The sequence below is a fragment of the Artemia sp. Qi Xiang Cuo genome, chromosome 7 (assembly GCF_049724085.1).
Source record: "Artemia sp. Qi Xiang Cuo chromosome 7, ASM4972408v1, whole genome shotgun sequence".
NCBI lineage: Eukaryota > Metazoa > Arthropoda > Branchiopoda > Anostraca > Artemiidae > Artemia > Artemia sp. Qi Xiang Cuo.
The window spans coordinates 6,952,108-6,965,929 of NC_142800.1; the positions used below are offsets into that span (position 1 = coordinate 6,952,108).

The 13,822-nt window shown below is 34.6% G+C and overlaps 1 protein-coding gene across 1 annotated transcript in view; it reads left to right on the plus strand.

Moving 5' to 3' along the window:
* LOC148949893 (visual pigment-like receptor peropsin) overlaps positions 1 to 13,822 on the plus strand; it is a 548,047-nt gene that overhangs the window by 517,770 nt on the left and 16,455 nt on the right. The gene's annotated exons all lie outside the window — the stretch shown is intronic.

Sequence of the window (13,822 nt, forward strand, 5' to 3'; positions counted from 1 at the left end):
CACGAATTGTGATCCCACCCACGAAAGTTACTTTTTCCTGTTGAATTGGGGTCAATAAGGTGATTGTGGTCCTTGACCACGTCTTTTGGGGCAAGGGCCCTATAAAACACCCAGCAAAGATTCCAATTTTCCAATACCAGATGTTTTTTATCCGACAATGTTATTTTATACTTGGTATGACGTAATCGAGAAATTGCCTTGTTTGTCGTTTTTATTAAAGAAACCAATAGCTTTTCCATACTGCCCTCCTCGTCCATAGTAAAAAAAACTCTTCCAATCGCATTTTATTGTTGGTGTTGTGGCGAGCATGCGCGTAGGAACACGCAACTAGTTTATGTTCCTTGACGCTACTTAGCCTTAGTGGATTTTAGACGTCAAGCATTACTGATTTACGATCCGTGAACATTTTTTCATCTTGCAGCAAGTGATTTTGAAAATTATCAAACTGTAAAGTTTCTCTGCCTTCTGCAAGCAGTTGTATTTTTTTATTCCCGTGAATTTAAAAAGGTCCCGTAGGGACCGAAACCGTTCGCTCAGATGGAAATTGGAAAAGGCGCATGGACACTAGAAACGTTCTCCAAATTTTCTGCCTTGAGATAGGAGTCGACTTATTGCTGTGACGGGGAAAAAATGACCATAAGAAATTTCATCTTTGGGAGGCTCGTAATTAATCCATACCCAATTTTTTATATTATATATCATCGGTGTCCTCACTGAATACAAAACCCCTTTTTTATTCGGTTTTTCCCCCCATCTAAAAATTCAGGGTCATACTGGAGAACAACCCCCCCCCCACCCATAATTTAATTTGCTTTATCGAATATGCTTATTTATTTAAATGACACCGGATACTTTCCCTCAAAACAATCAAAATTTACTTTAGGGAAAATTTTTCCACCGTTACGTGCAAGTCTGTCGAGATTTTTCATTGTTGACCCATTATATAATGTCTTATGGGCTGCTGCTAAAAACGCATTTTTAAAGCATTGCACCCCCGTTTCAAATGTGAAGCTCTGAACCCCACCTGTATCCAACAAATCTGGGTGACATTTTATTTTGTTACCTCGCCCTCCCCTTAAAATAAAGTTTTTTTTAAATCTACTGAGATTCAGATCCATGCGTTCAATGTATAAAATGGTGGACCCACTTCCCCTCTCGCTAAATGTATCCAAAGTTGAAATTAGTTTATTCACCCAGTAGAAAAAGTTGTCTTCAAAATCGTTTAGACCTGGGTAGAAAGTCTGGTTGCCTGTCGAAAAATGAAAATAAAAAATGTCCCCAGATGTCCCCTTGTGTGAGTAAACTTTTTGATTTACCGATGCTTTAAGTCCCCCTTGACCTCCCCATTTCTAAATCTGAATCTCAATTTTTGCTCGAATTCTGTCGATATAGTTATGGAGAACTTTCAAGGGGTCATTTAGAATAATGCTCGTGTTTTCCTCGGGGGAGCTAAAATCTGCCCTTTATGTTTGAAAATGGCTTAGAGCAGATTCTAACAGATAAAAATGAGGCGAGTCCGGGGGCGTAGCATTGTTTTCATGTTCTGTTACTGTTTGTTAAGGACTCAATTCACTAATTGTAAAGATCTTATTAAAAATGTCCTGGAAAACTTAGGGCAAAAAATTTGAATAAGACTGTCCAGTTCTTCAGCTGTAAATTGAAAATCCAGGGGTATATCAAATAACGTACCTTCACTAACATCTGGCGAGAGGGGTCAATGACCAATGATGCTTTGAAGACTCTGACCCGGTACGTCATAATTTTACACAGCGTCCCCCTGAAACTATAAAAGTAATGTTGTATGTTTTTTTTTTTTTTTGACGACAATTTTATAAAAAATATAACACAATTTTATTTGTTTATTTTTTATCAAACAATATATAATAAATTACAAATTTTGTTAATAACACACACACACACACACACACAAGCTGAAATATTCTTACAGCTTGAAATTGCGTTTCTAACCCCTTAGTCTATAGCGTGCTGTGAAAAACAACGTCAGATAGAAATGCACCGTGAAAACAATTCTTGCGATTTTTTGAATTTATACTTCAAAAATTCTTACGAAAATTTTATCACAATTATAACACACTTTTCTTTTTTTATCAAGCAAATTTTTATTTTTTTTAACTAAAAAGTTAGCCCCCCCCTCAAACCCCCTCCCGGGGAGGCCCCCTGGGAACCGGGAGCGTCCTTCGAGGTAGGAGGATCGATACCCTTTCGAGTTGGGGGTATCGGACTTCATCATACTTTTCAAATAGAACAGCTTCAAATTCTTTTCTCGAATGCATCTTTTTCAATGAAAATAATTGTCTGAATTGGCCCAAAATAATGTTTCTTTGTATCGTTGTGAAATAAACATTTGGAGATTATTAGAAATAGCTTCTTATCGCAAAAATACATCCTGTTACATGAAACCATACTTAAAATTCAAAGTGGATTAAGTGGCGATGGATTAATTTGATAAGAGCCAAGATGTGTGCGAAGGCATAGCGTAATAAAACCTTTTTAAAGAGTGCCTTTCAACTGTTAAATAGAAAATCGGTTTTTTTTTTTCAAATATTTAGTTTTGTTTAAAATGAAAATTGGAATTATTTAATTATAATTAGTCTTTGTAAGTATTTAAAAGGTCATGTTTTTTTTTATAGAAATGCGCGATAAGCGTTCCTTTATATACTGCTAGTTTTTTTAATGAAAGAAAATGAAATAGTTTAGAAAAAAATTTTAAGTTTTTACTCATCAAAAGCTATGTGCCTGAGAAAATTTTCTTATTTTTGAAAAAAAAGGAAAAAAAAATATATACACTTTCAAGTTCTGGCTGTACATCAGAAGTCCCTGGCACGGCTTGAAGAGGAGTGTCCCTCCTATCTTGATCTGATGAGGCTGAGGTATTATGTGAAGCAGCCCATTCCCTTTTCAACGTCCTTCCAACTTGCGTTCAGCTAAAACTGGCGTCAGAGGACTCGGACATTAAAAGATTCGTGGCCCTTGGTCGGTTCAGGTCATGTGATATTCTATCAATGTATTCTATAATAGATGGCCTTGTGGCTTGCATCACCGCAGGTTCGCTCCATCTCGCCTTCTTTTCAAGGGTGGCATTACAGCACTTATCTTCTTCCTTTAAAAAAAAGGGCAAAAATTAAGCATGCAACAAAAATGCATTTTGGGTTTGGAAAATAATTCAGTTTATGTTAGGCATCTAAAGTAGTGTAAAAAACATCTTGATTTCAAAATCAGGGGTTTTCAATTACTTTTTTGAGCAACTGAATCTTAATTCGACAAAAACTGGGTTTGCCACGAAATTTTACAAAACCTTACCTGAGTCTTTTTTTTTTTCTGCTTCGAAAAAGTTGCAAGATGCTTATATTTCTGCTAAAAAGCTGGCAGGGGGAATGGGGCCATTTTGGTCCTTGGGTCATAAAGATTAAGAATCCACGGATTATTCTGATTTAAACAGGGTGCAATATGTGCATATTTTTTGCATTAAAAAATTGGTGTTAAAATAGGGGGAGCTGGAAATTTTTTTTTTTCAATTAAATAAATATTTATATTTTCCTTTATTATCAAAATAAAATACTCATTGTTACAAATTTAGATTTTTAGAATGATTTTCAGCTCTTAAACTAAGGTAAGCAGCATAGATTCTAAATTGTTTTGGTTCTTCTTCTAAAGACTAAAAGCACCATTAGGCTACTATGATCTAAAATATCACTGAAATACATTTTCCAGCAGTACATGGTAACGAACTATAAGTAAGGAACAAATCAAGTTAATAGTAACCGAAACTCTAAAAAGGAAGCTTTTGTAACAATTAATACATTAAAAGAATCAACATTTTATTCTAACCTCAAATTACCGATCGAAAGCTAAGCACTTTTTCAAAAACATCCCTAAAAAGGCCCACTGATCTTGATAAAAATCGCACCGTAAATGCAGACTGGCCTGGAAGTATTTTCAAAAACATCCCTAAAAAAGTCACTGATCTTAATAAAAAAGGAAGCTTTTGTAACCATGAATGCATTGACAGAACCAACATTTTATTACAACCACAAATTTCTTATAGAAATCTCAGCACTTTCAAAAAAATGACTAAAAAGGCAAACTGCTATTGATAAAAATTCTACGGTATATTCAGACTCGCATGTAAATATTTTAAAAAACATCCCTAAAAAAAAGCCACTGATCTGGATAAAAAGGAAGTTTTTGTAACAATTAATACATTAAAAGAATCAACATTTTATTCTAATCCCAAATAACTGATCGAAAGCTAAGCACTTTTTCAAAAACATCCCTAAAAAGGCCCACTGATCTTGATAAAAATTGCACCGTAAATTTCAGCCTATAAGAGAACTATGTAGAGGTTTCAGCTCCTAAGCAATAGGCTTCTAAGTGCATAAGTACCCTTAGTTCTAGTGTCTGTCTTAAGTAGTCAAAAAGATTAAGCCATTTTAAAAGAGGTAACCACACAGTGTAAGGAAAGAATTTCTTCTTTAACTTAATGGCAAGACAATTTCTTTTTATAATAATAATGAGAAAATTTTACTCACCAGAAATTGCTTAGAATTATCCATTTTCTATGTAAATGTTCACAAAAAATGGCAGTAGTGTTAAGTTGAATAAACTATTCAAAACTGTTGAAGAATCTAATTTGAAACCTGAATATATACAAAAAATAATTGAATATATTGGCAACTAAAAAAGACACACCGGTTTTTCTGACACGGATTTAACCTAAAAAAAAACTTGTATATCATGAAATAGAAATTCAGTTAATTGTGTCAGAAAAACTTGAACCAAAACAGATTATACCCAACCTGTTGGGTACGGGGGCGTCGTAGAATAACATGATATTTCCTATATGTCTGCTAGAATAACATGGTATTTGCTATATGTCTCCGCAAAAAACATGGAGATTGCTATATGTCTGGGCAAATTCAAAAGATGGTTACTACTATTGTATATCCTCTATGTAACTTGTACGGGTTGCAAAATCTGTAATTACTATCAAATCTAGTGGAAACAGAGCAGTTTTAACAGACTAATATACAAAAGAGAGGATAAGCTTGAAACATGATCACGATTTGAACTAACTGAGTAAAGATTTTGAACTAACTGACGAATACCGAAAAACTTTTCTTTTAATCTCGACACCCGTTCAATGTAAATGCTTATTGATTCTTTGTTAAGAGGGTAAACGGGATTCCCAAAATGTTAAATTTTACTATAGCTACATTTCAAGAATCTCTCTTTTTTGTAGAAATTCTATAATTCTCAGACTTAATCCTCAAAATTTTAAAATATAAATTTACAGAATCTTAACAAACGTCAAATTTTCAAACTTTAAACACTTTTAGTTTTCATATTCTACAACGCAGTGCCTGTAATTTTAACAACCTCGCCTTAGCCTATTTAAAAATTGCGTAGTTCTGAAACTTAATGTCTAAAATTCTACAACTCAGAATCTTGACATTTCCACTATCTTAGCAAATTTCACATTTTTTCCTAATTTAAGCTTTCAAATTTAATAATCATAAAATACTTCACACTTCTATCATTTTTAATTTGATATATTGATAGCACAAACCGTTCAGACTTCCAAGAATTTCAACTTTTTTGCAAATTCTACAATTCTTAGACTGAATTTCACAATTTGATAACTCAGATCCTTCGAATTTCAAAGAACCTTTACAAATTTCTCATTTTCAGGTATCAAAGCATTTTAACTTTTATATTTGCCAACACCATTACATTTTTTGCTCACTTAATTTTCCTTTTCCTATTTTTTAGTTCGCTTAATTTTTTTTTCAATTTTTGCCAAACCCAGTATGGCAAAAGATAAACGCAAAATATACGAAAGTTAAGGGAAAAAAATTGGAAAATTAAAATTAATTGAACAAAAAACTGAAAAATGAAAATCAAGTGAAAACACTGAAACAAGAAATATGAGCGAGCAGAGATTGAAAAAAAAAATTAAGCGAACTAAAAAATAGGAAAAGGAAAATTAAGTGAGCAAAAAATGTAATGGTGATGGCAAATATAAAAGTTAAAATGCTTTGATACCTGAAAATGATGCCAGAAACTAGGCATCACTGTGACTACGTCGGTTTCAAGGGTTAAATGGCGGTCATGACAAAAATTAGATGTAAAAGTACCGGAAACCGTGCGGTTCAGCCATTGGATTTGAGCTGTAAAAGAAAATAGGATCAAATTGGAGAAAAACTCTTTTGTTAAGGCAAAAGGTAGGCAAAATGTTTTAATACTTCTATTCTCATGTTAGGCTTTAAAGATCATCTGAAAATATTTGTTCATTAATTGTTTATCTAGTTTATATTTTGCTTCTCTTGTTCCCTTAACTTTCGTTAGTATTCACTTAACTTTAGTTTTTGAATTTTGGTTCGCTTAACTTTCACTTTAAAAGTTTTGTCCTAAATGTTAGGAATGCATTTTTTTTTCAATTTCAAATTTTTGCAACGAAACCTTTACAAATTTCTCATTTTCAGGTATCAAAGCATTTTAACTTTTATATTTGCCATTACCATTGCATTTTTTGCTCACTTAATTTTCCTTTTCCTATTTTTTAGTTCGCTTAATTTTTTTTTCAATCTCTGGTTGCTCATATTTCTTGTTTCAGTGTTTTCACTAGATTTCCATTTTTCAGTTTTTTGTTCAATTAATTTCCATTTTTCAATTTTTGTTCCTTTTAACTTTCGTTAGTATTCACTTAACTTTAGTTTTTGAATTTTGGTTCGCTTAACTTTCACTTTAAAATTTTTGTCCTCAAGGTTTGGAATGCATTGTTTTTGCTGAGTAAATTTTCAAAATCTTCATTTTTTGTTCATTCAGTTCTTATCCTGTGATTTGTTGTTCCTTTATAATTTGTTTTTAGAACTTTCATTTTGTTTTAAACTTTTGTTCACTTTACTTTTGCTTTTTAAATTTTTATTCTCTTAACTTTTATTTTTTTAAACTTTCTTCAAATAGCTTTCTTTTCATTCAATTTTTCTAAATCAAACTAAACTGTAAGTAAGGAGCAACCCGGGTCAATAGTAACCGAAACTCTAAAAACCGGAATTTTGATACCAATAGATGCATTACAAGAATCAAATTTTTATGCTGATTCCAAATATATAAGTTTCATCGAATTTAGTCTTACCCATAAAAAGTTACACGCCTGAGAAAAGTTGCCTTATTTTCGGAAAAAGGGGGAAACAACCCCTAAAAGTCATAAAACTTTAATGAAAATCGCACCAACAGATTCAGCGTATCAGAGAACCCTACTGTAGAGGTTTCAAGATCCTATCTGCAAAAATGTGGAATTTTGTATTTTTTGCCAGAAGAAGGATCACGGATGCGTTTTTGTTTTTTTTATTTTCCCAGGGGTGATCCTCTCGATCCAGTTGTCCTAGAATATTGTGAGAGGGCTCATTCAAACGGAAATTAAAATATCTAGTGCCGTTTTTGACTGACCAAAAAAATTGGAGGGCAACTTGGCCCCCTCCCACGCTAATTTTTTTCCCGAATTCACCTAATCAAAATTTTGAGGTAGCCATTTTGTTCAACATAGTCGAAAATCTAATTAATATGTCTTTGAGGATGACTTAATCCCCCTAAGTTCCCGGGGGAGGGGCTGCAAGCTATAAACTTTGCCCATTGTTTACATATAGTGATGGTTATTGGGATGTATACAGTCGTTTTCAGGAGGAATTTTTTTCTAGTGGGGGGTCAGGTTCGGAGTAGGGGTTACGGGGAGGATCTTTCCATGGAGAATATTTGCTTGGGGGAAGGGATATTTCTATGAAGGGGGCTCCAGATTTCCAAGCATTATTTAAAAAACAATCAGAAATTAAATAAAAAAACGCGTTTTTTCAACTGAAAGTAAGTTTTTTCAACTTAAAACGAACAGAAATTATTACGTATATGAGGGGGTTCGCCCCCTAGTCAATACCTCGCTCTTTCCGCTAAAGTTTTTTTTAGTACTTTCAAAAGAGCTATCTATTCTAATTAACCGGCCTTTGTGATTCAGGGGTTTGTGATTCGAACAAAATTCAAACTTTAGCGTAAAGAGCGAGGTATTGAATAGGGAGTGAACTCCCTAATATTCGTAATAAAAACATACGAATGTAGAAATTCTTTACGTAAGTTAATTCGTAATTTACGTAAGAACAAAATTTCAAGAAAGCAAATTAGCCAAGAAAAGAAAATTAATATACTAATTTCGTTTTAATTATTCATGTACGGTGAGCCAAAATCAAAGCTGCATTAATTCAAAAACATTCAGAAATAAACTAAAAAAAAAGTTTTTTTTTAACTGAAAGTAAGGAGCGACATTAAAACTTAAAACGAACAGAAATTATTCCGTATATGAAAGGGGCTGTCCCCTCCTCAACACCTCGCTCTTTACGCTAAAGTTTTTTATTGTTTTAAAAATTAAAGTAGTGAGACAGAGTCAAACTTTAGCGTAAAGAGCGGGGCGTTGAGGAGGGGACAGCCCCTTTCAAATACGGAATAATTTCTGTTCGTTTTAAGTTTTAATGTCGTTCTTTACTTTTGAGTTAAAAAAACTTGTTTTTTTAATTAATACAGTTCTAGAATCCATGTTTTCTTGCTGGGTAAGTTTTCACCATTACATTTTTGTCCCATAATTTTCATTCTGTCATTTTTGGTTCACTTAGTGTTCAGATTTTTCATTTTTGTTCGCTTTATTTTCAAGACTGGTTAGGTTAGGTTTATTTTATTTTAAATTACGCTTCTGAAGACTGTAGGGTTCTAAATTTGGCTGGCTAAGCTAGGTTTATTTTATGTGTACTTAGGTTGGTTAAATAAATTTCAATTAACCTAAGTCACATTAGCTTCACTTGAAATTACTTTACTTCATGTTAATTTGAAGCATCAACTTAACCTAAGTTTGCCTAATTTCATTTACCTGACCTACTAATAAGCAAAAGATTACATTTACCTCGCCTACAGCTAACCTAGCAGTAGTTTGTTTTTGAGTTGAAAGACAGCTAGTGCTTGGTATAAGATGTATTTAATTGATAGTTTTCTTATTAGGTTTTGAATTAGGTTTTAAGTGAAAATATTCATCCATTTTTAAAATCTGTAAATAAATATGAAAAACTCGCACTGTCCTTCTAGGCATAATTTAATATTCATCATGTCAGATGCTATACAGTTTTTTTCTTTGTGCAGGGTCAAAACAAAAATTTCCCGGTTTAAAAATATTTGTATACTTTTACTTGTAACACTTAAGTGGGTTAGAAGAACACTATCAATATTCTTTGCCAAAGACGTCTTAGTAATCAAGAAATAAATTTTTTTTAATATTGGCCGTAAACAGTGGGCTGAAAATATAGGTGGTATTTTAGGCGGAGAAACCCTGTATTACAATTGTAAAAACGGAGACTTGTCTGAAAAAAAAACGCTACTTCTATATATAAGAGAACTTCACATTCTTCATTTTATATATGTAGCTCTTCAAGGTTGGAAATATCTTAGGGAGCACTAGTTCTTCTGCTGCTTCCATTCCCCTGGACCCAAGTGGAATAGATATGTCGTTTCTATGGTATGCATGCACATTGTACCTCTGGATATACCTTTACACCCTATCACCAGACAAATTTGTGGTCTTTTCAACCCCATCCCCCCGTACTCTCTTAGAATTTTAACTCAATTCCCATGTCATTCCTAAGAAAAAACTTATACAAACAGTGAGGCAAACATAGGATCTTTTGAATTACTCATGTGGGTTCATCCTCTGCGGAGTAGCTTAGGGATACTCTGGGAATTTTGGCACAGCAAGCGACTCAAAGAGCTCTTAGCTGATTCGGAAACCAAGACTAAACATAGCTACCTTTTCTAGACAATTCTAATTATTAACAGTGGGTAATATATATGGCTCAGGGTCATTTTGTTTACGGCCTTAGGAATAATATCCACACTGGAGGCATACTTATTAGATTTTCCAATATAACAAAATAAAATAGCTATCCCTAAGTTTTTACGGTCGTTCCTTGGACTTTTTGTTACCTTTTCTGGGTCCAGTTTTGGGGGGATGCGATATTTTTATCAAAGTTTTCCTTCTCTATTGGAGTCCTCTCAGCTAAAAGACTAAAGTACTTTAGCTGATTGTAAAAAAAAATACCTGCACTCCCAAGTAATTTTATGTTTTGTAAATTAAGATCTTGCTCGCCGAAGGACTTAAGGCTGTATGTTAAAACTGACCAAGAAAAGAAGTATTTTATACCATTTCCGGGATCCCTACCCCATACCATAACAAAATTTGTTAGTCTTTTGACACCGATTTGGATCACTGTGCCCCAAGTAAATTTATGTTTTGGAAATTCGGCTCCAACCGAAGGACTCACGACTCTATATTTAAAGCCGACCAGGGACAAAAAGTTTTTTGGATCATTAGTAGAAAGGGGGGTACCAGTGCGACGCGCACCACGTGGTTTATGGTTTTCTCACTGAGAATGAAAAAACAGGAATTTTGTCACATTTATGTCTGTTTTCATGGATGGTTATGTGTGTTGGTCGATTTATTTGATGTTTTTCATGGATTGTTATGGATGATTTATGGTTTTTGTCAGTGAGAATGGAAAAACAGGAACTTTCTCACATTTATGTCTGTTTTTATGGTTTTTGTCAGTGAGAATGGAAAAACAGGAACTTTCTCACATTTATGGATGTCAACAGCAATTTATGTTCCTGTTTTATGGTTCGTTGTCAGTGAGAATGAAAAAACAGGAACTTTCTCACATTTATGGATGTCAACAGCAATTTATGTCTGTTTTATGATTCATTGTCAGTGAGAATGTACATGCTCGACGCGAATGTTATGAGATTGTTAGGCGAACCTAACCTGTGAACTTGATTTACATAATCGGCGGGGAAATTATTGATTCACAAAGGGGGAATTAAGAAACATTATGGTTTCTTTGATCTTTAGGCGAACCTAACCTGAGAACTTGATTTACATAATTGGCGGGGAAAGTATTGTGTCACAAAGGGTTAATTAATAAACATTATTGTTTATTTGATCCTGAGGTTAACCTAACCTTTGAACTTGATTTACATACTCGGCGGGGGAATGCATTGATTTACGAAAGGGGGAATTAAGGAAAATTATGGCTTCATTAATCTTTAGGTCTGAGGGATAAACGTTCTTTAGGTCAGAGAGAAAAATTAATATTCTATTTTGAAATATGGGCTTCATTGATCTTTAGTGTAAGGAATTATAAATGACATCACTTTTTATCTTGGAATTATGCGGGAGTCTAAAGAGATAGAAATTCTATTTTTAAATACGGCTTCACTGAGCTTTAAGTCGGAGAGATAAATTGATATTCTAACGGAACCTTAATAGTTTAGCTAGGAACATTTATGAGATGAAGAGATTAACGTAGGAAAGGGTTTCCTAGAAATTTGAAATGTGTCAGTGCAGGGATGCCGAAAAACAAAAGGAACACACAGAAATTACTTTTAGGGGATTATTTGGGCGAAACCGTTTTAGACTGGTTTTGGAATTATTTCGGCGAAACAGTTAGAGACATTTTAAAAGATGATTTAAAAGATGATTCTAGAAGAGGTTTTGAGTGTGGTCGTTATAATACACAAGTTCCTTTTGAACAGTGTTGTGAGGTCCCCTACCACAACCCCAAAGGGTTCCAATCCCCCCACCCCAACCCCGAAGGAACCCACCGGTCCTCAAAGGTTCTCCGGATTCCCAAAGGGCCCCCGGCGCCCCAAAGGCTCCTGAGCCACCATTTTAATACTTTTTTAAGGCTTTATTATATCTTTTCAGAACAAATTATTATTTTAGGAAATTATTTCGGCGAAACAGTTAGAGACATTTTAAAAGATGATTTTGAAGAGATTTTAGAAGAAGATTTGAGGGTGAAACTCTGAGGTCGTTATAATACATAAGTTCCATTTGATCAGTGTCGTGAGGTCCTCTACCCCAACCCCAAAGGGTTCCGATCCCCCCACCCCAACCCCGAAGGAAGTGCCCGGTCTTCAAAGGTCCTCCCAAGCTCCCAAAGGACCACCCGCCCCTCAAGGGTCCCAAAGACCCTCAAAGGATCTCCCCGAGCCCCGTCTTTCGGTGATGTGTATTGTCTGAAACTTATGATTTGGGATATGTAAATTACTATTTCGGACTTTTCTGAGCTAGATTTCTTAGTCTTTCGTTGGTGTGTGTTGTCTGAAACCTATGATTCGGGATGTGTAGTTTGCTATTTTTGACTTTTCTGAGCTGGATTTCTTAGCCTTTCATAGGTGAGTGCTGTCAGAAAATTATGATTTGGGATGTGTAGTTTGCAAGTTGGACTTTTCAGAGCTATGATTCTTAGTCTCTCATAGGCGTTTGTTGTCTGAAACTTCTAGTTTGGGATGAATAGTTTGCTATTTCAGGCTTTTCTGAGCTATGGTTTCCTAGTATTTCGTAGGTGAATGTTGTCTGAAGCCTATAGTTTGGGATGAGTAGTTTGCTATTTCGGGCTTTTCTAAGCTAGATTTCTTAGTCTTTCGTTGGTGTGTGTTGTCTGAAACCTATGATTTGGGATGGGTGGATTGCTATTTTTGACTTTTCTGAGCTGGATTTCTTAGCCGTTCATAGGTGTGTGTTGTCTGAAACTTATGATTTGGGATGGTTAATTTGCTCTTTTTGACTTTTCTTAGCTACGTTTTTTAGCCTTTCATATGTGTGTGCTGTCAGAAAATTATGATTTGGGATTTGTAGTTTGCATTTTGGACTTTTCAGAGCTAGGATTCTTAGTCCCTCATAGGTGTTTGTTGTCTGAAGCCTATAGTTTGGGGTGAGTAGTTTGCTATTTCAGGCTTTTCATAGCCAGATTTCTTAGTATTTCGTAGGTGTGTGTTGTCTGAAACCTATGATTTGGATTGTGTGGGTTGCTATTTTTTGACTTTTCTGAGCTGGATTTCATAGCCTTTCGTAGGGATGTGTTGACTGAAACCTATGATTTGGGATGAGTGGTTTGCTTTTTGGAATTTTCAGAGCTGGATTTCTTAGCCGTTTATAGGTGAGTGTTGTCTGAAACCTATGATTTGGGATGGTTAATTTGCTATTTTTGACTTTTCTGAGCTAGGTTTCTTAGCCTTTCATAGTTTTGTGTTGTCAGAAAATTATGATTTGGGATTTGTAGTTTGCTATTTCAGGCTTTTCTGAGCTAAGGTTTCATAGTATTTCGTAGGTGAATGTTGTCTGAAACCAATAGTTTGGGATGAGTAGTTTGCTATTTCAGGCTTTTATGAGCTAGGTTTCTTAGCCTATCGTAGGTGTGTGTTGACTGAAACTTATGATTTGGGATATGTAATTTGCTATTTCCGACTTTTCATAACCAGATTTCTTAGTCTTTCGTAGGTGTGTGGTGTCTGAAACCTATTATTTGGGATGTGTAGGTTGCTATTTTTTGACTTTTCTGAGCTGGATTTCTTAGCCTTTCGTAGGCGTGTGTTGACTGAAACCTATGATTTGGGATGGTTAATTTGCTATTTTTGACTTTTCTGAGCTAGATTTCTTAGCCTTTCATAGGTGTGTGCTTTCAGAAAATTATGATTTGGGAGGTGTAGTTTGCTTTTTGGACTTTTCAGAGCTAGGATTCTTAGTCACTCATAGGTGTTTGTTGTCTGAAACTTCGAGTTTGGGATGAGTAGTTGGCTATTTCAGACTTTTCTTAGCTAAGGTTTCTTAGTATTTCGTAGGTGAATGTTGTCTGAAACTTATGATTTGGGATATGTAAATTACTATTTCGGGCTTTTCTGAGTTGGATTTCTTAGTCTTTCATAGGTGTGTGGTGTC